This window comes from Haliaeetus albicilla, chromosome 2 (assembly GCF_947461875.1).
Source record: "Haliaeetus albicilla chromosome 2, bHalAlb1.1, whole genome shotgun sequence".
In the NCBI taxonomy this organism is placed as follows: domain Eukaryota; kingdom Metazoa; phylum Chordata; class Aves; order Accipitriformes; family Accipitridae; genus Haliaeetus; species Haliaeetus albicilla.
The window spans coordinates 37,123,629-37,151,585 of NC_091484.1; the positions used below are offsets into that span (position 1 = coordinate 37,123,629).

The 27,957-nt window shown below is 42.1% G+C and overlaps 1 protein-coding gene across 9 annotated transcripts in view; it reads right to left on the reverse strand.

Moving 5' to 3' along the window:
- LRRC3B (leucine rich repeat containing 3B) overlaps positions 1–27,957 on the reverse strand; it is a 62,045-nt gene that overhangs the window by 25,049 nt on the left and 9,039 nt on the right. The window contains exon 1 of one of the 9 annotated variants that reach the window (XM_069771166.1): positions 17,463–17,529. The exons of the other annotated variants lie outside the window; for them this stretch is intronic. The gene's annotated coding sequence lies outside the window, so the exon portion shown is untranslated. Of the gene's footprint in view, positions 1–17,462; positions 17,530–27,957 lie in introns of those variants that run through there. 9 annotated transcript variants of the gene reach the window in all.

Here is a 27,957-nt window from a genome sequence, read left to right on the forward strand (position 1 = left end):
TTAAGAGGCATGCAGAAGTAAGAGTATGTGATTTAGAAGAATGCCAGAAAAGTAAAATGTGTAACATTTGTATATAAAGGAAACCAATAAAGTTTGAAATTCCCAATTAAAAACTCTAAACTTAAAAGTAAACGCTCAACACCACAAAACCACTATCTTCTACTAAAGAAATTAAAATTGTGACATATCAACATACTCCAGAAAATAGCAAAAGAGACAGCAAGTATGGAATAATTATGAGATCAATAAGCAATTAAGCAACTTTAAGAAGACATTCAAGTGACCTTCCGGAATCAAGTGAAATGTTGAGTTAACTACAAGCCATTTGGGCTTGCCAAAGAAACTGGTTAATCAGTGATGCTGGTTTTGCTGTGTCAATGGTTATTAAACTTCCACACTGCCACTTCCATAGCTGAGAGCAACGAGCACATCTACAACACCTCACACATCCATACTTCCCATTTCTGCACCAAAAGTGTCAAGCAAAGGTATCATAATCCTCTACCGTATCAAACCACCCACCACTAAAACCACATCCCCACTTTTAATATTTTAATCCATGAGCACCTTCAAATAACTGTAATTCCTTTTTCATCAGCTTGCCAGAGAAACTTATCTTTTTTCTTTCTATGAATGCCATAGTACCAGGCTAATAATAGATGTTATTTCTATATTTAGGTATCATCATAGCTCTAAAAGCTGAACGTGTGACAGTCTGGAATAGTTAGACACAGGGCTTTTGTACTTCCATGAAAGCAAGATTAGTAGGTTCCCATCAGGACTTGCTTTTAGCTCTGTTGGCAGCTACTGGCATCAGAGGCCGGGGGAAAGACTAGCCCTAGTACAACCTCTGCATCTCTGCTTCAGCTGAGCATCTCCCAAGCGAGCAAAATCTAGCAGCAGAAAGCTTCAATGCTATCTTGTGCTGGCTGCACTTCCCTAATTAAGAGTTTAAGGCCAGATGGAGCCATTAGATCATCTAATCTGACCCCCTGCCTATCCCATGACGTGTCGTTTTACCAGTAAACCTCATATTGAGCTCAGTAATTTAGGTCAGACTGAAGCATGTCAGAACTGAGGAGACTGCTGTGTGCCCAAAGCAGTACCTTTTGTACCCACTGTTCCTGCACCATCCCATACTGGGAGGAAACACGATGCCTTCAGTGGAGTCTGAATGCACCCAGAAAACTCAATTCTGTCAACATCCACCATAACAGTTAAACTACTCGAGCAGATGTATCTGCTCCGCCAGGATCTAGTGACCAAGCATGAGTGTCTGTTTTCAAAAGAAAGGCTATATTGAAGGAGAATGTTAGACTGCTCATCATAAAAAGTTGCATGTTACCACTTGTCTCCAAATGAGTTAGAAAAACTGGCTATTTTTTGATGTGCTGGTGAGTTACATCAGGCCCTCAGCTGCCATTAAAGGACTTTGCAAATTACATGTGTTCCACCTAAGCAACAATCAGCATGTTTTCATTTTGAAATGACTGCTCTGGAGCATCCCCAAGGCTTCCCAGGAAGTCAGGTAAAATCCTTTGGTTTTTTTTTTTAAACCAGTTTTTCTGAAGTCATAAAAAGCTTACTGTGTAAGTTTCTCTTCTGAGGACATATGATCATAGCAAGTTGTTATTACAACTTGATGTAGGAAGCTGAAATCCTTCAAGGGTTCTCTGACCCTTACTCAGCAAAAATATTTAGCCTGGTTGCAACTCAGCAGCTTGGTGAGAGGCGAGCCTTCAATGTTCAGGGGGCTGAAACAGAAGTTGTTTTATCAACAATTGCTAAATAATAGGAACAGCTCTAAAGAAAAAAAAATAATGGATCGTCATTTCTCAGTGGAAAGAAACACCAGTCTTTATCAGACATGAAATCTAGCGGTGCTAAAAAACAAAAACAGGGCACAGCTGCTCGATACTGAGTGAGCAGAGATTTTCCAGTCAGTCAGTCATTCTTCCCAAGGAGAAAAGAAAAGAAGAGCCAAAAGGAAGTGTTGCAATGGCTGCCTCCAAGAACAGAACAAACCGTTGAGGTCTAATTTATTCTAAGGGAAAAGAAGTCTTTATCAGCAGCACTAGAGCCTGACGGGAAGAGACTGAAACTCAGTTCAATAAAACCCTTATTTTAAAGACAAGAATACATCAGCTCTGTGTGTGTCCCCATGGAGGTTACACAGCCAAGTTGACTTTGGCGGAGCTAGCTGATACAAAAACGAGTTGTGAAGAAACAAAAAAATCTTGATTAGCTGGGCAATGATCCAATGAGCAAGACACTGGAGGCTGCAAGTTCACAGCTGAAGAAGCTCAGGTAGAAATAATTTATAGCAAGTTAAGTTAGGTCATGATAATGAAATTTAAAGACGAGGGGGACATGATTTATTTTACTAAGGCTTGTTGAAAAGTGAAAACCAAGCAGAGCTAAGAGGAGGGCTAATTTAACTCTGGTTACAGTTGGTACTGGCACCGAGATAAACTTAACTTGACATATTTCGAATAGGAAAGAGAATATAAGAATAGGATTTTGAAAAAGAAAATTATGCCATTTTTCCAAATTGCAGGGGAGAGCAGGGCAAATTGGGTCCTGTGAATCACTACTACTTGTTTCCCAATTTTAAAACATCCTGGCACACACCCCTCGGTGGCAAATGCAGTGCAAATACCTGACCACAAGTGTTGGGAAGGGATGGATACCAACACCTGCGCCTCAAAGGCCCCGCCATCAAGGAGCAGGAAGGAGGATGGAAAACCCTAGTGGGAGAAGCTCTCGTAAGAGGTGCAGTCCGATCGCAGGAGACTAGAAAGCGGCAGCCATGGCAGGAGGGATGCTTTTATCGTTGAGGGCTTTGCGAGTTACCTCAACAGGTTATCTGGCAGCAGCCTGGGCTTTGGCTTCATTTGGCAACAGATGCAGTGCCATTATGTCCTCAACTGTCCCTCCTGCCACTCATCTGCCTCTCCCTCCTCACACTGTGAAAAATGGCAGGTGAGGGGAAAAAAGAAAGAGCTACTTTATAATGGATGAATGCAGCAGTTTGCAGGAGGAGGGAAGAGAGAGAGCAATGAAAAAGCGTTAATATTAAAGTAATAAAGCTTGTGGCCATTTTTCAGTCTGAAACGCACACCACCATATAACAATGCTTAAGGCACTGGCTTCTGTTCTAAACCACCTGCATGCTAAGGCACCCTGCTATTAGCACAGAAGTTGTTTACTACCAGTCTCATTTCAGTCTGATTCCAGGAGAGCCATGAAGCTGAATTTTCTCACTCAGCAGAAGAGCCCATGTGGCCCTGGGTTTTCTTTGGTACGCCAAGCCCCGCGGTGTCACCTGCAATCCCTGGCTGGTCACTAACCCACTCATTTCTAACAAGACATATAAAAGTCACGTCAGAGCAAAGGGAACCTGTCCCCAGTGCGTGGCACACGTATGCCCTCCTTCTCCTCTGATTCCTGAAACAGCAGCTACTCTCGGTGAGGTGTGTTGAGCATAACTATGATGGTGGCTTTGTCTGCCAGCACATGTCACTTGTGTCCATACACTGCCTCAAAATGGTCTGGGTGGTAGTAGGTAAAACGAGACTACTATTTCCTCTCCTGAAACAATTCTTTCCAAAAACAGAAATGGAGAAGCAATGAAGTATAAAGGCAGAGAAAATAAAAAATGGAATCCAATTGAAATTAAGACTTACTTTTACCGGCTTTTTTTTTTTTCACTTGCTTGGCCCTTTTTTTCTTTTTTTCCCCCAAATAAAAGCATATGAATTCAAAGCCACTCACCTCCATTTTTCTCTGTCAGAAACAAACATTAGGATTTAGGGGCTTTTTATAAAGATGGCCCAGCTACAAAGGGGAAAGTCTTTGTCTCACTGGCAGGACTACTAATTCAAGGACAAAAAGACAGAGGGTAGAAGAGCGGTGATACCTATAGGAACTTTCAAGGCTGTCAGAGAAGCCTGTGGAATTGCAGGAAGAGGAAAGAAGAAGGGGAACCAGAACCTGCTGTCACTCCTGTGCTCTCACTGTGAAGGGAGGAAGCCAGACATGGGAGTTTCATGTGAGAGACGACAGTGGCTCACATGCTGATGGGTGAACCCCTTACAACCTGGGGCCCAGTGAAATTATCAAGCATTAGCAAGTTCTATAAATTATAGTCTTTCCAGGAGCTACATAACAGGCCATGAATCGGCCCACCACCAGCAGCATCAGCTTCCCATTGACTAAGATGGCAGAAAGAGATGCACTGATATGGTAAACGACCCATCCAGTGGTATAGTTTTACCCTGTATCTACTACACACTTTCACTGAGAGAGAGAGAAATGAAAAGCATCCTGCTAATTGCCCCCCTCCTCTCCCTCTTTTTAAGAATCTATTAATTTCAAAGGCACCTTTACCTCTTTTATGCATTCAAATCCACATCTGAATACAAGTCAACAGTCCAGGACACCCAAAGAAGTCCAAATGGGCTATGCAGCACCATTATCAAGTCCCAGTCTACATACTATGAAGAATGGCAAAACAAATAGTAAAGCAGACCGTATCACTTGAGAGCAGCATTTTCAAATCTCTTTTTCTTCACGCTCCCCATCACAGGAAGCATTACATTGCTCATTCTCCTTCCCTTAGTTGCCATAGATGCAGTGCCACAGTGCTGCAGCAATGCTAGTCCCACCTCCGTAAGCTGGTTTACATCTGAGCACCGCCTGCACTCCTGACTCCTTTCCTTCTTGCTTTCAGTCAGCCAAAGGTACCCCCCAGTTCCACGCTGCCCTCCCTTACTAGACAGTGAAGTTAACAGACCAGCTCACACACAATACAGTGGACTAAACTGTCACAGCGCAGTGGTGCCATACATGCTTTCAGTGCCACTCGTGTTCTGGTCCAGGGAAAGTTTGCCTGCATCTCAAAAGGATGCTTCCCAAAAGTATCAGATTTTCGACCTCCAGCTGCAAAGAGAAGCCCATCCTTGCAAATCTGCATTTCAAACCTTGCAACCTTTGCCAGCCTGAGGAACAGCCCAGTATTAAACCTCAGCCAACACACTGCTGTCAACCGATCCATGATAGATGAGCTGAATTTGAAAGCAGCCTGTGTTGCCACGTGTTACTGCACCACCAGGGCTCTCACGGTGCTCTGTGTTCAAAAGTGTCTCCCCTGAGCACAGAAGGGAGACACTCATAGCCGCATTGACAGTTGCCCCATATTGTCACCATTGTGGACACGTGCCCTCATCAACAGGGCTGCCACAGACCTCAACCTTGTGCCTGCACTCAGTGTGAAGAGATAAATCGAGGTAGTCTCCTGACTTTCGCAGCCACCACAGAGGATGCTGAGACCATGTGCTAGTGGCCACAGCACAACTGTGCTATGGCAAGCGAGGAGACTGCATGCTGGCAAGCACATAGTAACTCAGGGCACGAGTCTCAAAAAGTCCTAAAAAGCTATTATGATGGGTCCCTTCACCTGCTTTCCTCTTCATTGGCATATACAACTTCTCCTTTCTCTTTCCACCAAAAAAACCCTGTCATCTTGCAAACAACCATTCTAAAATTCTTCGAAGTTGCAGCACTGAAATGTACTTGGTAGATGCAAACACCTCTGCAAACAGGGAGAAGTGGGAAAGTCAACCATCAGCCCTGGAGGTGTCTTACAACTTCAGCTACAATATTAACCCACCGGGCCATCATTTCATATTATGAAGTTACTTTTACATCAGGAATGACTGATTAGTTCTCATCAGTGATTTTAACAGCTGCCTCTTAGAATCAATGTTAGTAGTAAGATGAGAAAAAAAATAAGACTACTTATAACCTGCTAATAATTTTATTTAAAGTAAAGGCAAAATTCTACATTCTACTTTTATTCATTAAAATACGCATATGGCTCAAAACTTGATGGTGGGTTAAGAAAAAAAGAGAAAAAAATAATTCCACATCTTTCTGTTTACATGGCATTCCTTCAGTTAAGTAATTTCTTATTTCTGCTGCATTTTTCATAGCGTCTGTATCAAAGGTGTTACTGACACTTTAATGGATTTTTTTAATGTTATTGGAACATACATGCTTTCTTATTGAATTTTATGAAAGTCATTTTAATAAAATAAAACTTTTAAAAAACTTAAAAACATTTTAAAACTCCTGAGAGAAAACAATATGTATAAAACATTACACAATAAGAAAATTTTCAATCAAAATACAAAATCTAAATAACACTGGCATTTTTCTGTCTTACTAAAAAGATGGTATTTTTTCTTCAGCAGTTATTCCACCCGGAACTCTCTTCAAAACAAAGAGAAGGTGCTTCTTCAGTGCACTAATGGTTACAGCCCCTTACGAACAAGTGAGCAAAGTGGCCCTCTTCAATGCTGCTTGGCTGAGCTTAACACTCAGGATCTTAGTAATAATCTGAAGCAGAAGCTCAAAAGGTTGTGGTGAGATCATACAATGTGTTTGTAAGACGAGACACCTAATATGGGGTATGTTATGAACAGTCTACCATGAACAAGACACAGACATGGCAACCCTGACTTAACAATACGTGTTAACAACAGAAGAAACACCGAGGAAAATAAATGACCTTTTTTGTGTAACAGTGCCAGCAGAAAGCAGCCCAAAAGATGGCACAGCTACTCTTGGGAACAATTACTGTAACATCTGCAGTTTCCCACTAGTTTTGAGGCAGTGCCACGGTTCCCACCCAGAGCCATTCTCGCTTGCGTGCAGGATGAGGAGCGACCCTGGCAGACCTTCACATGATGCTGGGCTGAGTCCTCACTGCTGTGCAACCCCGAGAACCACTGGTTGTTGAAGGAACCCTAAGAAACTGGAAGGCTTTTTTGAAGTTATTATTAACTTAAAGCTGGTGGAGCCATGCTGGAAGAGTAGATGAACACTGCCAAAGATGGGTGGCTCCTCAGCTCTGCCTCCACTCAGTGGGGATGTCCAGTTTCTCTTCGGAGGGCAGGGCTGACTAACCTATGCTCGCCACTGGCGGCACATGCTCAGCAGGAAAGGGACGATCTGTGCTTTGCAGCCCTGTAAGCGGTAGGATTCCCAAGCTGCTGCTGGGCTTGGAGCTCAGAAGAAGCCAGGAGCCAGAATCCTGCCTCCTGCCAATGATCGCACCTGCACCCTGCGAGACAGTGGCTCCCAGTGCCCTGGTCCTGTTGAGCTCAGGAGCTGTCAGGTTCCTGCTGAGCAGGAAACAGCATCTTCACTTTCTTTTCTTCCTTCCTTTTCCCCATTTGACGACTGCACAGAAATGCTTGTAGATTGGGACTGTTACACCCATGCAAGCTTAAAACAACCTTGCTCAGGTACAGATGACAGCTCTTGATGGCAATGTGAATGTGACTGCAGACTAATCCACCTTGTTCTGACACATGAAAGCCATCTCTGAAATCCTGGCATTGCCTGTACTCACTCCTGTTACACATCTCTGCGCAGCCAGCACTCAGTCAGGCCAACACAGCAGAGAAGCACACAGAAAAAAATTCCACATTTTTGGTAGATTCATACTCCTTTGTGCACTAGAATTTTTCTTTTTCAGTGTAATCATGGACAGACATTAATAGTTTAGCTTTAAATATAGGTCTATCAACAGATTTTAAATCTATTTAATATAGACATTCTGCAAAGAACTGGTTTGCATTTAAAGCATATTAAGTGTATCTCTGATAGCTAGAGGGACAGACTACTACCAGAAAAAAGGCAGTCAATTTAGAAGATATTTCTTCCTTCAATATTCTATTCTCAGAAATCCAGGCCCCTGCAACCAGTGAGAAAGTCTGGAGCAATGAAGACTTGCTGTCAGCAGAGGAGGATCCAGTTAAGGGACATTTAAACAAACTGGACATACACAAGCCCATGGGTCCTGAGGGGTTGCATCCACAGGTGCTGAGGGAGCTGGCTGATGTTAAACAGGAGGCTACTCTCAACTATCTTTGAAAGGTTATGGGGTTCAGAGGATGTTCTTGAGGACTGTGAGAAAGCAAAAGTCCTATTTTCAAGGAGGATCCAGTAAACTACAGGCAGGTCAGCCTCACCTCCAACCCCGGGGAGGTGATGAGCAAATAAATCCAGGAACAATTTCCTTAAGATACAGAGTAAAATAAGGTGATTGGGAGTAGTCAGCATGGATTTATGAAGGGAGAAATCACATCTGACCAACCTGATAGCTTTCTGCAATGAGATGCCTGGCTCATCCCATTGAGATGAGAGAGAAGCGGATGTTATTTATCTTGACTTCAGCAAAGCTTTTGACGCCGTCTCCCATAACATCCTCATTGACAGACAGATAAAGTACAGACTAAAATACTAAATGGTGAGGTGGATAGAAAACTGGCTGAACTGCTCGGCTGAAAAGGCTGTGGACAGCAGCACAAAGTCCAGCTGGAGGCCTGTCACTACTGGAGTACCCCAGCAGTCAGTACCGGGGCTGGTATCATTTAACGTTTTCACGAGTGACCTCGACAATGGGCTAGAGGCCTCAGCAAGTTGGCTGATGATACAAAACTGAGAGGAGCAGTTGATACATCAGGTGGGTGTGCTGCCATCCAGAAGGACCTGGACCGGCTGGAGAAATGGGCTTACAGGAACCTCACAAAGCTCAACAAAGGGGAATTCGAGGTCCTGCATGCGGGGGTGGATAACTCCACACACCAGTACATGCTGGGGACTGACCGACTGGAAAGCAGCCTTGCAGAGAAGGACCTAAGGGTCCCAGCAGACACCAAGTTGAAGATAAGCCCGAAATGTGCCCTTGCAGCAAGGGTAGGTAACAGCGTCATGGGCTGCATTAGAAAGAGCATCACCAGCAGGTTAAGGGAGGTGATCCTCCCCCTCTACTCAGCTCTGGTGAGATGCATCTGCAGAGCTGGGTCCAGTTCTGGGCTTCCCAGTACATGAGAAACACGGACTGAAACAAGTCCAGCAAAGAGCCACACAGGTGATTAAGGAACTGGAGGATCTGATGAATGAGGAGAGGCTGTGAGATGGGACTGTTCAGCCTGGAGATGGCTCAGGGGGGTCTCATCTATGTGTATAGATAACTGACAGGAGGGAATAATGAAGACAGAGCCAGACTGTTCTCAGTGGTGCCCAGCAAAAGGACAAGAAGCAATGGGCACAAATTGAAACACAGGGAATTCCATTTGAAAGTGAGAAAATAATATTTCCCCCCGCTACTGTGAGGGTGGTCAAACCTGGAACAGGTTACCCAGAGAGGTTGTGGCATCTCCATCCTTGAAGATGCTCAAAAGCCTGCTGGACATGGTCCTGGGCAACCTGCTCCAGGTGACCCTGCTTTTAGCAGGGGGTTGGACTAAGCGACCTCCAGAGGTGCCTTCCAGCCTCAGCCATTCTGTGATTACTTCCAAGCAGGTTAAACAAAACACCTGAAAGAACTACAACTCAAGAAAAAATACTTGAAAGCGGTATAACTTAAGACAGAGGTAATTCTAGGCCTTGCAGCACAACATTTAAGTCCTACCGAAGCACATTTTTATTTCCTGTTTATGTTACACATGGTTGTACAATCTGTGTTGTCTGTAAAGAAGAGATGCACTTCACAGGATGCTTCACTTGCAACAGGAAATTATAAACACATACCCCCAAACCAGAATTGGGCTGTAGATGTTTTCTATCACTCAGATAGGGTTTATGCAACATCTTACCCTTGAGTACAGTTTCCACTATGACTAGGATGGGTAAACAAGTCCAATTACAGATGTTCTATTTTTAAAATTTTAATTGTAAGGCACATAGTGTAAAACATTAATTAAAATTATGCTGGTTTCCACAACAACAGTGCTTCGTGACAAATGGCTATATTAGCAAACAAACATTGAAGATACACAATTATTGTATTGCTCTGTGACTTTATACTCTAAATCAAAATAGTGTTCTTCTTTTTTAACTCATAACAACATCTAAAGGCAAAGGACCAAAACTGCAAATATTTATTCATTTACGTTACTAAGCTGAAGTCAACAAATTGAATTACTGAATTGACAGCATGACAATATCCCCAATAAATATGCATAACTTCTTTGGAAACTCTTGAAAGGAGAAGATTTTTAAATGACAGCAAGTCACACATGGCCAAACTTTTGGTAAATGAATTCACAAGTACCTAATGAACCACTTAAGTGACTAACTGATTTCAGTACATCAAACGCTAACTTGGATGCCTACTTTCATACAAGCTGTTTTAAGAACACTGCCCTTAAAAAAAGAGAGAAAAAAAAGTTTAAGTCTTTTTTAAATGCTTTTGGGCACCAAAATGACACTCAAGCTGGTCAGAAAACAAGGGCAAATTTTCTTTCTGTTTTCTGCACTCAAATTACAGAACAAAATCCTGTAAAGTGTAGCTAGAAGGCTTCAAACCAAACCAAACCAAAACAAACCCACTGAACTTTGTTGCTCCTTAAGTATCTTGTAAACTGTCCCATTGATTTCAGGAGGAGCTGAACTGAGCCATGGTAGATCAAGCTTTCTAAAATTCCACGTTTTGTTATTAATTTTAAGAAATCAGTCAAACAGATTGTAATACGAAATACATTTTCCCATCCTTCATTTACAATCTTGTCTTAGAAAATCTGAGGCCAATTCACATCCCTCAACAGGGATCCCATGTATGCCAAGGGAAAACAAGAACTCTGCAGGAACAAGCCCCCCAAGTTTTCCCTGAAGCCTCCTGTTGGGAGGCTCCTTTTCCTTTTTTAAAGCCTCAAAAGGAAAAAAGCCTTTTATCCTGCTGGTCCCCAGCTTGGCAAACCGAGAGCCCCCGGGTCAGTATCTTGTGATTGCATTCACTCAGGGATTCTCTGTGGCTTTCTCTTGCTATCTTCCAGCAGAGCCAGCGCAACTGTTTTCATCTGCTGGTATCAAAGTTTCTATCAGGCCATTTGCTTAACTTAGCAATCCTACGGGCTCCCAGGAGGCCAGACTCTGAAGGAAAGTTCAAGTGCTGCAAGTCGTTGGAGAAGCAAGGCATACCACCTCTGCTCCATACATCTACAGGTCCAGATAATCTGCAGGTGAGCAGAGGAGCACTACTTTGACCAGCTTTTTTCCAAAGCCATGGAGGGACTCAGCCATGGAGATAACCTACGTATGTAAGCAAAGATGCTACATCGTGGGATCATGCAGTTCATGCCTTGAAAAAAAGCACCATCTCAATTTTCAAGTTCACAGTAACAAAAATACCTTTAAAATTCAAGGGCTGATAGCACTGACAGCAGACAAATTCCTTTTTAAATGCCTTAAACAATTTGGTTTTGCATTTCAAGGCAACAAGTTTAATTTCTACTTCTGTTTTACACTGAAGAGAAGCCCCCTTAGGTAGTAAGCCTAAAAAAGGCAGCCCACCACGTACTTGCCTGCAGTCGTTACCTCTGAGTGCTGGCAACCACTGCTTGCTCACTGCTGCTCACGGCACTTCTCATGGTGGGAAAGGTCTGATGGCAAGGAAGCAATTAATTCTTTTAATTTAATTTTTTTTAGTTCTTTCTGGTCATAAGGCTAGACTGTTTTAAAAGTTGCTGTTTGTGTATTTCCCCCTGGGGTTTCACAACTTCCCCTTAATACATCTTTCACCCTTCTCCACAAAAATGTCCATTCTTTTCTGGTTAGCCTTAGTAATTTGACCATTTGAATTAAACTCATTTAAAAAGCTATTTCCTAAACAAGTTTTCTATGTTTCTACATGTTAACCTATTTCTCTGTTTATTTCACTTGTGGTATCTTCACTTCTTTTAATCTGATATAAGAAAAAAATGGTATACACAAAAATTAATGCCAAAAAGAATCCCAGAGGAAATAGTATCAGAAAGCTACAAAAACAGACGGAATATATGTACATACTTTAAGGAAAAAAATACAATTCAAGTACCTATGTAAAGGAGCCAATAATGAGTTACTTTGTTCTTTTAGTCTCATCTGAAACCATTTTTTCAAGTAGCATTCTTTATTTCATAGGTCCATGCATAAGAAATTCAAATGTCCAGATAACTCATAAAAATACTACTTAATACGGTGTATTCATGCATGACTACATAAAGTAAGCAAGATTCAACACTATGGTGAAGAGAAGAAATGAAGTGTAAAAATATTATCTCTTATAACACCAAATGGAAGTCACACTCATTTAAGTAAATATTTTGCTATATTGATAGAAGCCAAATCCATGTTCTTTTCAAAGCCTTGCTTTAGTTGTTGCTTGTAAACTACTGTGGCTGGTTTTGGTCTCCTTCATATAAAATGACACAAGAAGTTTGTGTTCATATAACACTATCAATGAAATGCTCTTTGCTTTTTTACAAGTTGTTTGTAATGAACATTTTAGCTCGCTCAAAAGGTGAAGAATATAATCAGCCAATCTCTTTGTGCATGTCCTCTGAGGATACTCATCCTCGGTAGAAACAAATTTCACTAGCCTTAGTCAGCAAGCTGTAATGGCATGTGGTAAAACTATGACACGCACCAAAAACTTACAGACTTGTTAATCAGTAGCAAGATACAACAGAATATGCTCTCTGAAAACTACCGAAATTTCCCAAACAGCATTTGGATAGCTTCCCTTTTTCAACGGGGACTTGATGTTTCACGTTCAATCCATGCACACCATTTTCTCCTTCCTCTCTAAATTCTAAACATTTTTCTTACATTTACTTCTTCTGAGATTCAGTAGTGACAGTTTCTTCCTTAGACTCCTACATATATTTTGCACAAGCTGTTAAACAGAATTAGTCCACGCTCCTCTTTCATATCAGTCACCACTGGCCAAAAATTTTTCTGCAGAATCTGGTACACAAGAATCCAGCTGACCTCACAGTTGCAAAAGCTCAACAGCAGCCAAACTATTAAATAAAACATAGAAGGGAAGTGTTTATAAGCAATACTCGACCATACAGTTGGATGGAAGGCTGTTTTTCCTGTGCTCTGAAGGAACCTAATAAACCAACCTTGGAGAAATCCCAGTTCTGACCCTCACCACTCAGCTTCTAACTTGTGCAAATACAGCTTGGCAGCCAGGCTGAAGAAAGGTTTTGCGGACTATGGTCATGCAGACCCTCCAAGTGGCCACAAGAAGTGGTGAAGACAGGTCCCAGGTTGAGCAAGCACAGCGTAAACTCTTTATGCTGCCTTAACTACCATAAGGGTATCACTTATAAGCGGGTAATAACAAAAATACTGCCTGGTATCACTTGGTTGTTGCACTCTGCACAATACAATACCAGATTAGTTCAAAAGGACACCATCAGCAAGAGCGCTGGCCGAGACCTTTACCTAAATAAGGAAAGAGGTTATTTATTTACCCCGAGCATAAAGGTACTCTTCAAGTTCGATGACAAGTCTTTATTGCAAATTCCCCCTTACCATTCAAAGCCAGCAGATAAAAACTTGAAAAATGAACAAGTTAGAATTACCTACAGAAATTAAACCTTGCGGTCTCCACAGACCTAGCAAAGCAGAAAGATTAATACAAGCAAATTCCCCACCCCCCTAAAAAAAAAAGGCAAAATTATACCCTACTAATTATTTCAGTTGCAGTTCACTAATGCATCTTTTAGTAGTGAACAGGAACAACCAGTTTTAAGGTAACAATCTAACCTCAATGTCCTATTTTTTAAAAATTAAATAAAAATACCAGAAGAGATACCAGGAAGAAAAAAAAGTGACTTTGGAAAACTGACAGATTGCTGGGAAATGAAATAATTCAAGTCTGAATGTTCTTCCTTCACCATGTGTTAGGACCACATGGCACAGGGAGAAAAATCAACATGTGCAGTATCTGAAACCCATGTCACAGAAGAGAAGAAACTGGTGGATAATAAAGAATTAACCTACTATGTAAGTGCTGATTTCTGCATATATTTAAATCTGGAGGAACACTACCCCTTCCTGCAGAGCTTTCTGCCGAGTACAGTATCCATGGGGAAAATGGCTTAATCCCCAGTAATGACGCAGTGTGAGGAGCCTATTTGGGACATACTTAATGCTGTCCTCCGTGCTGAAGGTACACTTCCAGGAATAAAGAGTTAGTCACCATGTCTCCCTCCACCACTCATCTCTTCATCTTCTGCATATCCTGCTCTGCAGAGACAGGCATTCACACCTACGGGATGCTGCTAAGTCATGTGGGGACATGGCATGCAGGAAGCTGCTCTCCTACAGAAAACTCCTGCAAATACAGTGGTCATCCCACTAGGATTTCTTTCATCATATGGATTTCTACAGCATGTGAGATGGATGTCTCTGGTGGTTTTGCTACACCCTGTTCCTGAATGGAAGCACCACTGCCTCTGCACACCCTGACTTTTCTCATGCATGCTATAAAGGGGCAGAGAGCATCTTCTTACATCCTTTGCATATACTGTGAGGCCCAACAGAGGCATAATAAAACAGATAAATGATTAAACCAAATTTTTTTTTTAGTTTCAACAACCCTTTTTTCCCTTTTTTTTCCTAAAATAAAGTTCTCTATGGAATTGCAATTTACCCAAATGCTGTAAACATTTCTTGTTAGCTCATTCCCAAAGCTCATCTAAGAATGGGATAAGATCACATGCAGCTATCCGTTGAAGCAAAGGAATGAGTCATCAGTCTGCAAGCTGAACAACAGACGGAATCACAGATTCAGACCAAGGTAAGCACAGTAATGAATGAAAAAACAGTTTCTAAATTACACCTCTGGAGAAAGCAGTCCAGGACGGCAACTCATAAACATACCTACCTAGCCTAGCATTAAAAAGCATATAGGGAATTCAGCAGAGCACTTAGAAAAAAACTCCATGGACTTCAAGGGGGGGGGGGAAATCTCCCTGAAAAACGTTTGGAACAGCTCAAGGAATTCAATTACAGCTGCATACACCTCTGTAACTAACGTGGTCAAGTCTTGTGTCCTATGTTCTTACAGGTTGGCATAAATATTATGGATTAGGAAAATGCCACTTTAAAATAAACTAAGTTATTTCAATTAATTTATAGTGAACTCTATTAGTTTTACTCCTACTAAGATTAGTACAACTTTCCTCACAGAAGGAAAAAGAAGGGCAATAGTGCAAATGCTCTCTCATTTTGTATTCAAGTGGTTTCTTCTGCGACTAAACGAAGACAGCAGTCTCTCATAAAATGAGAGTACTTCCCACCAACCACACTGACAAAAAAGGCTCAAATTCTGTTTGCAGTTTTGCTGGTCTAAATGCAAATAATCTAGGTAATAAGTTTAGATTTCTACCAAAGCAACTGAAAGCAAAACATGTCCCCAGAGATCTACAGCCTGATTAGTGATGATAAGCTGAGATAGCACAGCCCCAGCTGCTCAGTATTACACAAAGAAAGAGGTGGGCAGGTTCAGAGAAAGCTGCACATATTGGTTTCACTCCTATTCACAATTTACCCCTACTATTTCACTCACCCACTCCCTCTTCACCAAAGCATGAAATGCCAGATGCTTAGATTTAAGCTGTTCAATATTCAACTACTGCCATCACAAATTACTAAATAAATTAACAAAATGCCACCGTTCCACATAGTGACTCCCAAACATCATGCTAGCTTAATGTACTTTCAGATGTTTCACTCTCATCCTGAACTCTTCTGCCCTGCCACCACCTAACCAGCCGCAGCACCTGCACCGAGTTGCAACCACAGCTCCTGCTCCTTCCCTGCCCCAAGGCAGCATACCCTTCAGTGAGGACCGCTGTGGCTGCACTACACATCGGGGGTACCTTTCCCACAAACCTTTACCTGCACCTATACCTCACTGAGTGTTGCATGCCATGAGTTACCCCTTTAGTTACTGCATGCTACAGAGATCACCATTACCACTCTCCTGGGAACCCTATCCACAGCCAGTGCATGGTTGCCCGAGCTATCTTAGCCCTCAGTGAGAGATGGAAAAGAGAGCAGGAAGAAGGAGAGCCTGGGAATAGGGCCTTCAGCTCAGCTCTTCAGGAAATCTCCCCACCTGGTGACTCTGCTGGTTCAGGTGCAAGATTCACAGGTTTAATTTTGGTGGTTCTCTTCCTACTAACACTTTATTTTAGCCCAGACATGCAGCAACATACTGTGCACTGACTGCACCAGTCTGGGTAGGGTGAACATGCTCAAAGTGTACGGCTGAGAAAGGTGAGGACCTCATCAAGAAAAATAATATCAAAGATACATTAAGAGGACAAGTGCTCAAAATGGGGCAGTACAGGACAATATGCCATTTAAAGACTTCCAACATATACCAGCATGTCCCAAAGAGGGAATACTACTAAGTTTTTGTATTGATACCTCCAAACCTATGCTTCAACAGCTTAATAGGAAGATAATTTTGAAGGCTATAAAGACTACTTCCCCTCTTCTCCAATCTGAACCTGCTTCTTCACTTACTCATTTTTTAAGGTAGCTCAGCTTCCATCTCTGTTTCATGGCTTCTAATTAACTTATTTCTCATTTTAAGTATGTCATGGTTTAACCCCAGCTGGCAACTAAGCACTAAGCAGCTGCTCGCTCACTCCGCTTACAGTGGGATGGGGGAGAGAATCAGAAGGGTAAAAGTGAGAAAACTTGTGGGTTGAGATAAAGACAGTTTAATAAGTAAAGCAAAAGCCAAGTGCACAAGCAAAGCAAAACAAGGAATTCATTCACCACTTCCCATGGGCAGGCAGGTGTTCAGCCATCTCCAGGAAAGCAGGGCTCCATCACGCCTAACAGTGACTTGGGAAGACAAAGGCCATCACTCCGAATGTGCCCCCCAGCTTTATATGCTGAGCATGACGTCGTATGGTCCGGAATATCCCTGTGGTCAGTTGGGGTCAGCTGTCCCGGCTGTGTCCCCTCCCAACTCCTTGTGCCCCCCCAGCTTCCTCGCTGGTGGGGTGGGGTGAGGAGCAGAAAAGGCCTTGGCTTTGTGTGAGCCCTGCTCAGCAGCAACGAAAACATCCCTGTGTTATCAACACTGTTTTCAGCACAAATCCAAAACATAGCCCCATACTAGCTACTGTAAAGAAAATTAACTCTACCACAGCCAAAACCAGCACAAAGTATTTACAGCTTGGGAGCAGAAAAAGCAAAGGGATAGGTGATGACCAGAGGAACAAAAACTGGCTCTGCAGGATACCCAGGAGCTGGACCACCTCACCTGTGGGCAGGATGGAAAGCAGCTTGGGGATGTCTCCTTTCTGTTCATGAAAACACAAGGGGCTGTGAAAGATTGATTTCCCACCAGACTGCTGCTGTATCACACCTACCATGCAGTGACCCAGAGCACCCCTGCCACACACACAATTAAATTCTGTCAAGCCACTACTGACCACCCCTAGTGCACAGCACATGTCACGCTGCACAATACCAATAGCCCCCGGAGAGACTTGGATTTAATTCTACTCCAAAAATACGTTCACTGTACTAGAAGCAAAGCAGCAGCAGTGAATAATAATTATTAATTGTCAGCTCTTTGAACATTTTCATACCTATACTGAATGTCTTGGGAAGGATAGCTCCTCTTCCTGAAAAGGAACGCCAGAAACAATATTTTTCCGAAAAGGAAGACCATTTCAGATTGCAAGATGTTAACTCTGCATTTCCTTTCTAAACTATTCAGATTCTGGAAGCAGAAGAAACAAGAATTCAATATGTAAAACTGCAGCTCAAATATTTTCAGCAGCCAAGCAAAATCCTCTTGCACATATTCTTGTGAGTTAAAAACCAGATCTGCTGTGAGGCACAGCATGTACCTCCTGGCAACAGTGTAGATTTATGTTTCTGCTCTCTGGGAAGTCACTGCTATGTAAAAGGATATGACTGGCTTTACAGGTCAAGGTAAAATCTATTACCCTGAAATGGACCGAAAATGGAAAACAGATCTAGCAGCCTCAACACGCAGAGCTATCAGAAGGGGTTGAGAGGTAGGATACACCACCACTGATTTATACAGTTTAAATAGCACAGTTGATGCCTTTCTCCTCCATTTGAGTTCTCTTTTTGCTTTACATTTTCCTTGCTTTTCAGCCCTTTGGAAACCTCACTCACAGAAGATGTCACATTTCCCCTAGAATGAAATTGGCTTATGACACATTGTATAATTCCCCAAATACGTAACACATTAATTTGACACACTCCTGTCATCAAGACCTTAATTTCTAATGTCTTCTTTTCCAGATAAAATTAAGAAATTTCTCTGCCTCAGCCATCTAAATTGTATCACTTTAAGAGGGAGCGTTTCTACCCACTCACGCCAAGGTCCTTCACACAGGAGATTCCCAAACCTCCAGGGGAAGGCCTGCTTGACTCTCTTCTTGAACGTACTATGTTCTCATCCCAGCAAGTGACTTTCTAGTGAGCTGCTTTTCTCAGCCAACACTTTGTATTTTAATTCCTATCTTTTCTTGACTAATTTCCCCCCTCTTTTTCCGTGCATTAGTTTCCCCCCCTACTTTTGTGTTCCCATTAATGCTTTCTTTTCACCTTGTTTTTGTTCTCTGGACCTGTGTGTCCCTCTTCTTCTTTACCACCAGACTACCCTGCATGCTGCAAGTTACCTCAAATTTTGCAAAGGACTACAGCAATGATTTCTGTGCAATACTCTACAAGTCTAGGAGTGCTGTCTGGCAATTGTTCAGGTAGAACCCTAAAACTTAAGTGGGGCATTTTCTGTAAAATAGATGTGCTTCTGCTATATAAACTTTACACCCTTCTACCTCCTCTAGAATTACAGCTGCTTCTCTTTTGATGTAAAAAGGCAGGGACAGAGAGAGAGATAGGATATCTGGATATACTGAAATGCTTTATAATGTCTTCTAGTGGACAATTAACTGTAGTCTGTGAGTCAGAGAACTGTCAGAGATCCACATGCTCACAGGTTTGTGACCTTTCTGGTGAATTTTAGGAGTTACACACCATCTCAGATAAGTTGCCATTTCATCTTCACAACAGACCTCACCTGGTTAAATATTACATATATCTTGCAGAAAGCAGAAGAATTACTGGCACAGCCAATATCAAAATGCAACAGACCCTTTTTTTCTGTTTCCCATAATACTGAGCTACCCCTGCAGCGACCTAAGATGAGGGGACAGCTGACTAGGAGGGGACAGAGACACAGCACTGTCAATGCCACCACAGGCAGTATTATCACAATCTGACCCAGCATCTCTGTCCTTCCCTTATCTCCCTCATCATACATCTTTGTCTCACCCTGCAACCCCAGTTGTATGTACACACAAATCAAATGACCTGGTGCTATGTGTTTTCACAGAATGTCCAAAAGTCTTATTCCCTGATTTCAGAGTTTGATGGTACATAGAATAATGGGAGCGGACCCCAAAAACCAGAAACCCACCCCAAACCATATACTGATGTTGCTGACATCAATCTTGCCACTCTAAATAAGCCCTGAATTAAAATATCAAATCGAAAGGATGCTTCGCAGAGATAATAAATACTAGTAATTATTTTTCACAGCCTTCAATTACACAGCCATTTCCATTTGTGAAAGACAATTACAAAACATTATTCTGACTCTATGCATCACCAAAGCAAAACAGTGAAGGTAATATACCAGCATACTCCCTTTGCACTGCTTTCTGTGACTCTGCAGAGATGTCTGGGAAAAACACAAACCAATATTCATAATTTTTTAAATTCCCTTTCTGTGTCCTCTCCCACTGGTTTTTGTTCGATTCCTTCACAGTCTCACCATTGAAAAGCAGAGCACCATTCACTGTCATAAAGCTGCATACCCTGAACATAAAGGAAAAGCAAAGCTCTTCTTTTTGGACCAAATCCCTTAGGTGGGAACATTGCCCAAGTGAAAGCAGCCTGGCTGAGCCGTGTAAGAGGTTAGGAGGCAGGGGATCGCATAGCAATCTTAATATTTCTGGATGGAAGTTCAGGAAAGGGAAAGCAAAGGCAGGTGCTGGCAGTTGCGGAGGACACCTGAGGAGTCACTCCATGGCATTGCACATGTGGGCCAAGGCTGATCTTACTTTTCCTTCCCACATGCCTGGGCAAGCAGCCCAGCTAAATGCAGAGAGCACCAGCATGGAGACTTGGCTCTGAATGTGCTCGTTATACCATATACATTGGCCAATTCGACCAAAAAAACCCCCCAGTTCTGCCCAGCACCAAAAACGTGAATGGAGCTGAAGGGCCAATGCCAAGCTGGAAAAAGTGACCCTGACTTGGGTGAGCAGCTCTGAAAGAAACAGAGGAGGAAAGACTGGAAGATGTGTCTTCATAGGGTCAAACATACTCTTAGTCATGTCTTTGTCAGTAACTACTGTTTTCCTGCTAAGTTTGCATAATCTTTGCACAACAAGGTATGTTTGACACATGATTTTTAAAAAGTATTTTAAAAAGAAGAAAGAAAAATCTTTTTGCAGATTAAATTAGTAAAGCTATGAAGGCTAAAAAACTTCAGATTATAGATTCTATCCCGGCCTACTGCATTACACACCTCATGTGCAAATTTATTACAGGAAAATGTTACCTAATTAAATTTATTATGCTTTGACTTTTTTTTTGTTAACTTATTTAATTAAAAACTTCTCGATTTATGTAATTTATTATGGCATGACCACTGTTAATGAAGCTCACAAAAGGTACTGTTGGATAAATTCATGCAGAGGAGATTAAGCAGAGCAGAATGAGGGATTATGTTCTCAGACTTCTGAGGCAAAGCAGCCTGAAACAAATGCAAGTTGTGAGTGTTTGGAGCAGAGGGTGCATTCATTGTAATTATTTCAGACTGCATGCTGATTGCAAAAGATTAACATAATAGGAGTTGTTATTGCAGATGTTTCTATTCTTGCTAGGAAATCCCTTGAATATAGGAAGCACAGAATAAAAAACGTGAAGATTCTGTACTACAACATCATAACTTTTGTTCTATTCTTTTTTCTGTTCCGGACATACCAGAAGAAACATAAATAAAGCTGTTCATCTTCAGGCCTTGAAGGAAAAACACCACTCCTCTCCAGTAACATGACAAAACATATAGATGTAGCCTCACTGTTCAGCAGTGAGCGTTTTGGCACATTCCTTCCTCCCAAAAGTGCCATTAGACTGCACAGCATTAGGTTACCCTCCAGAGCCTATGTGGCCTGCAGCTACAACCACAGTCAGTACAATAAAATTCATAGTAATTAACAGCTTTTAAGATCCTTGCTCCTCCATTCACAACAGCAAATTGCACACATAAATAATTCACATGTAATTTTGATACTTCCAACTCCTTTTCTACATTAAGCAATGGCAAAATTTCCATTCAGTCTGGAAAAAAAACCCACAAAACTCTTCTTTTTGAAAATTTTCCAAAAAATCAAGTAGGTAAAAATGTCGAACGACAGTACTGCAAGTGTGTGTAATACATCTCATCATATCTTCTGCTTCACTTCCTCACTTCTCATAATTCGCTTTCTTGTCTCAGTAGGATCACAACACACAGAAACCAAGAAAAGTAAATGGCTCGGGCCAGGACTTTTTGACTGTAACTTCAGTCTGCTCAGGTCTATCACTGCAACACTTTTAAAAAGTAGAATTATACAGCTATTCAAGCTCTTCAGTTATTTGTGGGCCAGCTGTATGAAATAACCTCCACACTCGCAGAGATCGGTACGAGTCAAAGATGCTGTGGTCAGTACAGTATCTGCCTACAGGCTGAACATTATTTCCTGTGGTTCTGCATTAAACATGAAACAAAAAGGTCATATGGGCCTTTCCATACAGCAACACACATCTCCACATACGCTGTGTTTCGCAGTCACAAATGGCAGGGTAGTCAGCTATACCACCACGGGCCAGACCCCAGAGCTTCACCCCACTGCCTGGAGACCACGAGGGTACAAGCACCTTCCCTTTACATTCCTCAGCTTTGTTCTTGCTCCGTACTGGACGGTGCCAGGAATGCGTCGGACCTAAACCCCGTTTTCTTGGGCCCGGGAAGGACAACGTCCTCTGCTGCCTGGGACTCGCTGTGCTGCAGGGCCAGCGTCCACCAAGATGGGCCTGGGATGCTGGGCACCTCTGCTGCCCAGCCCTGTCAGCAGATGGGCCTGGCTCCCTCCCACAAGAGACCAGGACATGGAGAAGGATGGTCGCATTGTGACCTGTGGTTTGAATGCTGCCAGGAACCAGGAGCCCACAGAGCACGCCTGTCTCGCAGCACAGACGCTGCTACGGCATGTAGCTAAGACAGTTTTAGTAGCGAACCACACTGACAGCACAGCACATCTCATACTCCAAATCAGTCCCTCTGTTTCAGTGTTATGAAACAGTATCATCGACTGCAGTTCAGGTACGGCTTTAAAATAAAATGTACTAGTGCGGAAACAACAGCCTTGTCTAACATTTACAGAGCGACTTTCAGTGCAGCAGATCTCACGGGATTTCTCAAGTCTTTCCAAGCCAATTGTATAATGCCACAGGTTTTCACAAGCGTAGCTGGGGGCAAAGTCTGGGTCTCTGTGTATATGATTTCTTCTATTCACTGCCAGCTGCAAGGCGTCAAATGCTGACAGAGCACAGAAGCAATTCTACATAACAACACTGCAGAGGAAGGAAAGCATGGTCTGTGGCAGTGGCAGAGAGAATTCACTGCAAGCACAACGCAACCACTGGGGTTTGAAAAAGAGGGAACGAGCAAAAAAATAGGATAGAAATGTTGTTTCCCCAACACAGAACAGTAGGGTTGCATGAGAAATTCTACCACTCCTGCAGGGGGGAGCAGGGGATTTATGGGCACAATTAAAAATTCTGAAAATCCTTTCCAAAGGACTGTCCTTGAACGACTGAAGCAAGATCCCAATCTCCCCGAACTAACTGCATAACAGGGCTCACCAGGAATGAAATGTATTGTATGACTGTCACTTCTATCATTTTGAGCAGAATCTTGTTTCAGTAGCCTGTCAGATGACATGGGCAGATACAAATTCAATAGATAATACTGAAAGTCCCAGAAATAGTTATTTCAAGTATTTTTATATCACAAAGTAGGAACAATACCTCACTTCCCATTTGGACATACGCTGTGTTCAAATCAGTATGAATAACATCCATTCTTAAAGTGTTTTTCATTATGATTTCGCATAAGTCTATCACAAACTGAGACAGCATGCGCATTATGGACATAAATCTACTATGGCTTACACCCACCTTAATCAAAGCAACTTCAGTGAGCTCAGATTTATGCAGGTTTACCTCAAGTCTTTAAATATGAGCAATTCTCAAGAAAAAAAGCCAAACAAAAACCAAAACACAATACTGATGTTTCCAAAACAAATAGCAGCCTAATCACTAAGGGGAACACCTCTGTACAACCCTGGTCTCAGACCTGAACCTATGCACGTTCCCATGGCTCCTTCTCCTTCTAAGAATCCATCTCCATCCCCAGGAGACCCATCTGCCAGCCCTGGCAGGGGTGTGTGAGAACCAGCTCCAGGCACCTGCACTGAAAGTCTTTTGCTGCCCTGCTCCATGTAACCCTTAGCCCACACGAGGCATTAAGCTGATGCATGGGAAAAGTCCTCTATAGCTGACACCTCTAAGAGAGGGGAAAACATAATTTTCAAAAAGCAGCAGCAATGAAAAGGGAAGACAGACAGTAAGATGAAAGGAGTAAAAAGTTTAGGGACTGTAAACATTCTCATTAGTATCCAAATATTTGGAAAGGAAACTACACAGAAAACTACACAAAGTTTACGTTTTAATTAACTCGCTATACTCCTATGCTGTAAGAAAACATTTCTCCACCCTTGACTGGGAAATGCAGAGGTGCTGTACCTGGTTAAGCCTTTTGAAGACTCTTCTTATCTATCACTTGAGAACACCTTACCTTCTTATTCAGAATGACCATTTTCCCCTGAGAAAGGAAAGACCTATCCACCTCCCATTTCAGACCTCCTAAACCGACTCACATCTTCTGAAACTCTTTTTCTTTGTGGTGCCAACATCTCTAATGGACTTTGTTCTTTAAACATCACTTTGGTTCAGAGAAAAATTAGAACAAGGTTTTAAAAGTTCTGGGGAAGGAAAAAAAAAAGAAAAGGAAACGGATGGCAAGTTAGAGATTTTAAACCCACACCGCAAAATGCCACATAGGACTCCCCCATTGCTGAGAACATTGAAATCTCACCTACCAACCCTCCCCTAAACCATGCCACTAAGGGAAAAGAATTCAGCACTTTTTCTCAATAATGGTTTGGAGGAGACCTCCTGAAATCTTGAATCATAACCTGGAAGGCCTTATGGAAACCATGGCAATTAAAAACATCCTTGACTCACACTGACAATATTTATGTTAAAAACTCAAATGGCAGTATTTTAGAGTGCAGTAAGCATAACTAAGTTTGGCAGCAGCAGGTACTGAAAACTTGTCATCATTCCTCTTACACCCTGGACCAGCCACCCGTCCTATGAAGAAACTCCTCTTTTGCAGAAAAGCTGAGCTCTTGAACAGATTTTTAAGATGATGACTTCTGAGGGAAGCCCATTACTGCTGATAGCTCTGAGCCCTTCACACAGACGCCCAGAGACAGAGCTCCTAGCTCCTGTCTGAGATACTTCCCTGGATGGATTAGGAGCTCCGTGACTTGCCCTTTGTACCAGTGTCCATGTCTCAGCCCTGACGAATCCCCATGTCCTGTGCACACCCAAAATACCTGTTTTCTCTGGGCCCAGGAAAATGCCTCCATCAGGGCTGCCAAGAAAGTAATCGTAGGCTTAGCAAGGATATGCTTTAGCATTAGCAGGATGTTTTATCTTTTACCTCTCACCAGAGGTACAAATCTTACAGGAAATGTTTCAGCATGTCCTGATCTTTCTGCTCTTCATCTCTTCAGAGGAGCCTTCTTACACAGGTATTTTATCTGGTACATCCCTGCCAGCTCTTTATAGACAGCACTTCCCTCTCACACCACCCCCAAGCCTGACAAATGCAAGCCCAAACTGAGGAACATCGACCCCGTCACATCTGATAAATTATCACTGAGAGAGGCTGGCATTTTTGTTCAGTTTGTTTGGGGTTTTGGTGGTGGGTTTTTTTCTGGATGGGCAAGGAAACAAAGTTCCCCCTTCAAATGAACCCAGGGTCAAACCCCTAATGAAAAATCAAAGGCTTTCACCAGCAAGGGGAACTACAACACGGCGTAAGGATGCAAGGTGAACTTTACAACGTCCCACAGAGCCCCTGAACTAAAGAGGTATGCCGCAAAGCCGTGGTCTGACATGGTCGTAGGTGCACCCTGCCCTTGCAGCGACAAGGGCTGCAGGGAGCCTGCAAAACGCCCACTTCCCTCTACAGCACTGACATAGAGACGCCAGCACCGCCGCTGCTGTAGGGCAGCAGGGCACCTGACTTTCAGCCCAGTGTTTTCTTTGCTTGTTATCACAGTCATGGAATAGTAATATTCTCCTTATCGCATCTGAGGAATACAGTGTTCCTCTCTAATCTAAAGAAGTACAGGCCATGGCGCAGGAAGCAGGTTTCAAAAGGTTTTCACAGATGGGCTTTTTTTCCCCCCATTCTGGTGTGAAAATGATGAAAAGACAATATAGTTACACTTTTTTTTATATATTGAATTTGTTTTGGAAGTGAAGACACAGAGCATTCACTTTTAATTTCCTTTTTCCAGGTTCATACTTTATCTAGTAAGAACTATAAAAATTCTTTTGAAGAAGTAATATATTCAAGACTAATAAAATTCAAGTGCAAAATATTTTCAGAGGCAGCTTAGGTACAAATATTAAGTTGTCAAATAAAATCACCTAGTCTAAGCTATGCTGGAGAAGGGACAAAGTTCATAGGTAATTTCTCAGACTGAAAGGGAACTGTTTCCAGGAGCAATCCTTCTATCCGAGATGCCGCTAGGTAACACCAAGAATAGTTGGGTATATGAGTGAAAACAGTGAACCTGAGTACAGCATCAATGTTAGCAAGAACTCCACCTCTCACCAATCTCCAATTTTCACTACCACGAACCTTCCACCTCTACAGTCAGCCTACCTCTATCAACTGACCACAAACTCCGTATCGGTAATTAAAAACAAACATGCCTTTTTTTCTAGATGGCAGTAGTGAAGTGCACTTCCCTGATAGCTGATCCTTAGAAATTAAATCTTTCTCTGTCAGCTGTGGTATTTAAGTCACTAAAAAGTTATCCTGTCAGTGCCCTTTATGTGCAACTGACTGGTCAAAAATGAAGAAACAACATCGGAAGGGCTGAGACCAAATGCTTTTAGAGCTCCATTAGCTCCTGCATACACACATCACATCTGCAGTCACAAAAATGTCATTTCTACTACAATACAGGTATTTATTAAATTCAACAGTCTTTTTAACCCCTTACCTTAAATATTTTTAGAAGAAAGGTAATAATAATATTCTTTAAAAAAAAAATAAATTGAGGAAACTATGGATGCATAGGAAATTCAGAAGACTACTTGGAGTAGCCAAGTGAATGGAAGAACACAGAATGGAAGAATACACATGGTCACAGAATCAGCCCTCAGCACCCTGCTGCTTTGCATTAATGAAGCACTACTCTGCAAGCCTGACAGCATTTCAGCCTCCCTTTGCAGAAGCCCAAGTGAATACTTGGGATTCAAAGCTGCACTCCACAGCTTCTAGAACCAGAATTTAAAACTAGCAATTTTAGCCCACATAGTTAAAATTACTTCATTAAAACAACAATCAAGACACAATAACTCCAGTCAACAAGACTCCTTTTGGCAAGCCCACAGAAAGCCAGAGCTTACCTGCTCTGCAACTCCACAGCAAGAAGAAAATAAAGGACCTGTGCAACCTGCAGTGTCCTCATTCACCTTATGTTTTTCTAATGATTTCCCAGCTAACTCAAACATCCATAAACTTTTTAAAGCAATTTACTTATCATCAAAGCATTGCTGACCAAGTCACGCATGCCACACTGAAAAAAATACTAAGATGACAGTGCATGCAGCTGACACTGCATGGAGAGGTTTTCTCTCAGGGAAGGCTGGGTTCTTCTTTGGAGAAGGGAGAGAGTCTCTAGAAGTATGTTTGTGGTGTGGTGATACAGCCACAGAGAAAGTCCAAATTGGAATGATGTTTTTATACAAACATCCTGAAATTCATGCAAAAATATATTTTATTGGATCTGACCTGCAGTCTGATTTCATATCAAGAAAGATCCCCAGCATGACATCTTTTTGTATGTAAAAAATAAATCTACATTTGTGAGCCAAAATCAGTGGCAAAAGTGTAAGAGCAAATACCCCTATGGCGAGCTTGCAAGAAAGAGCCGTTCTTAGACAACAAAGACTGAATGCGAGAGGGTACATCAATTATTGCTGCACAAACCAGATCAAAAGAACAGCACGCAGCTGATACGTTCATGCAGCATGACAATGAGAAGGGCTGAGATGATATTAGACAATACAACAGCACGCATTCAATTTTTAACAGATTCATTTTTTTACTCACAACCAAGGGAAGTTGCAATGCTACTGACACTGCACAGTTGACTGTTGTTGTTCAATGTGTTAAAAAAAAACTGCTATAATTAAGGAACTGCTTGGCCTCTGTCCATTTTGTTCCACACTGCTGCCTCACACTTGTTTAAAGAACTGAGAAAATTTGTTGAAAATGTGGCAGATAGTGGGAAAAAAACCGTTAAGCTTGACTGGTTCAAATTAGGCGGTATTTGTACAGATGGAGCACCTGCCGTGACTGGCAAGAAGAACAGTCATGTCGCTTTGCAAGAAAAGTTTTTGGATCGAAAGTTATTGAAATACCATTTGTATCCATCAGGAATTTTTTCTGAGCCAAAGATTTAGGTTTCTTACATGTCTAAATCCTGTCATCTCCCACTCTAGCAGAATAAGTATTTATGCATGAGAGCTGCCAATAAGCATACCATGTAATTGATGAAAATGATGAACAGAATACTTATACAATGTCTTCTGTCAAAGGGCAAAAACTGTGAAATATTT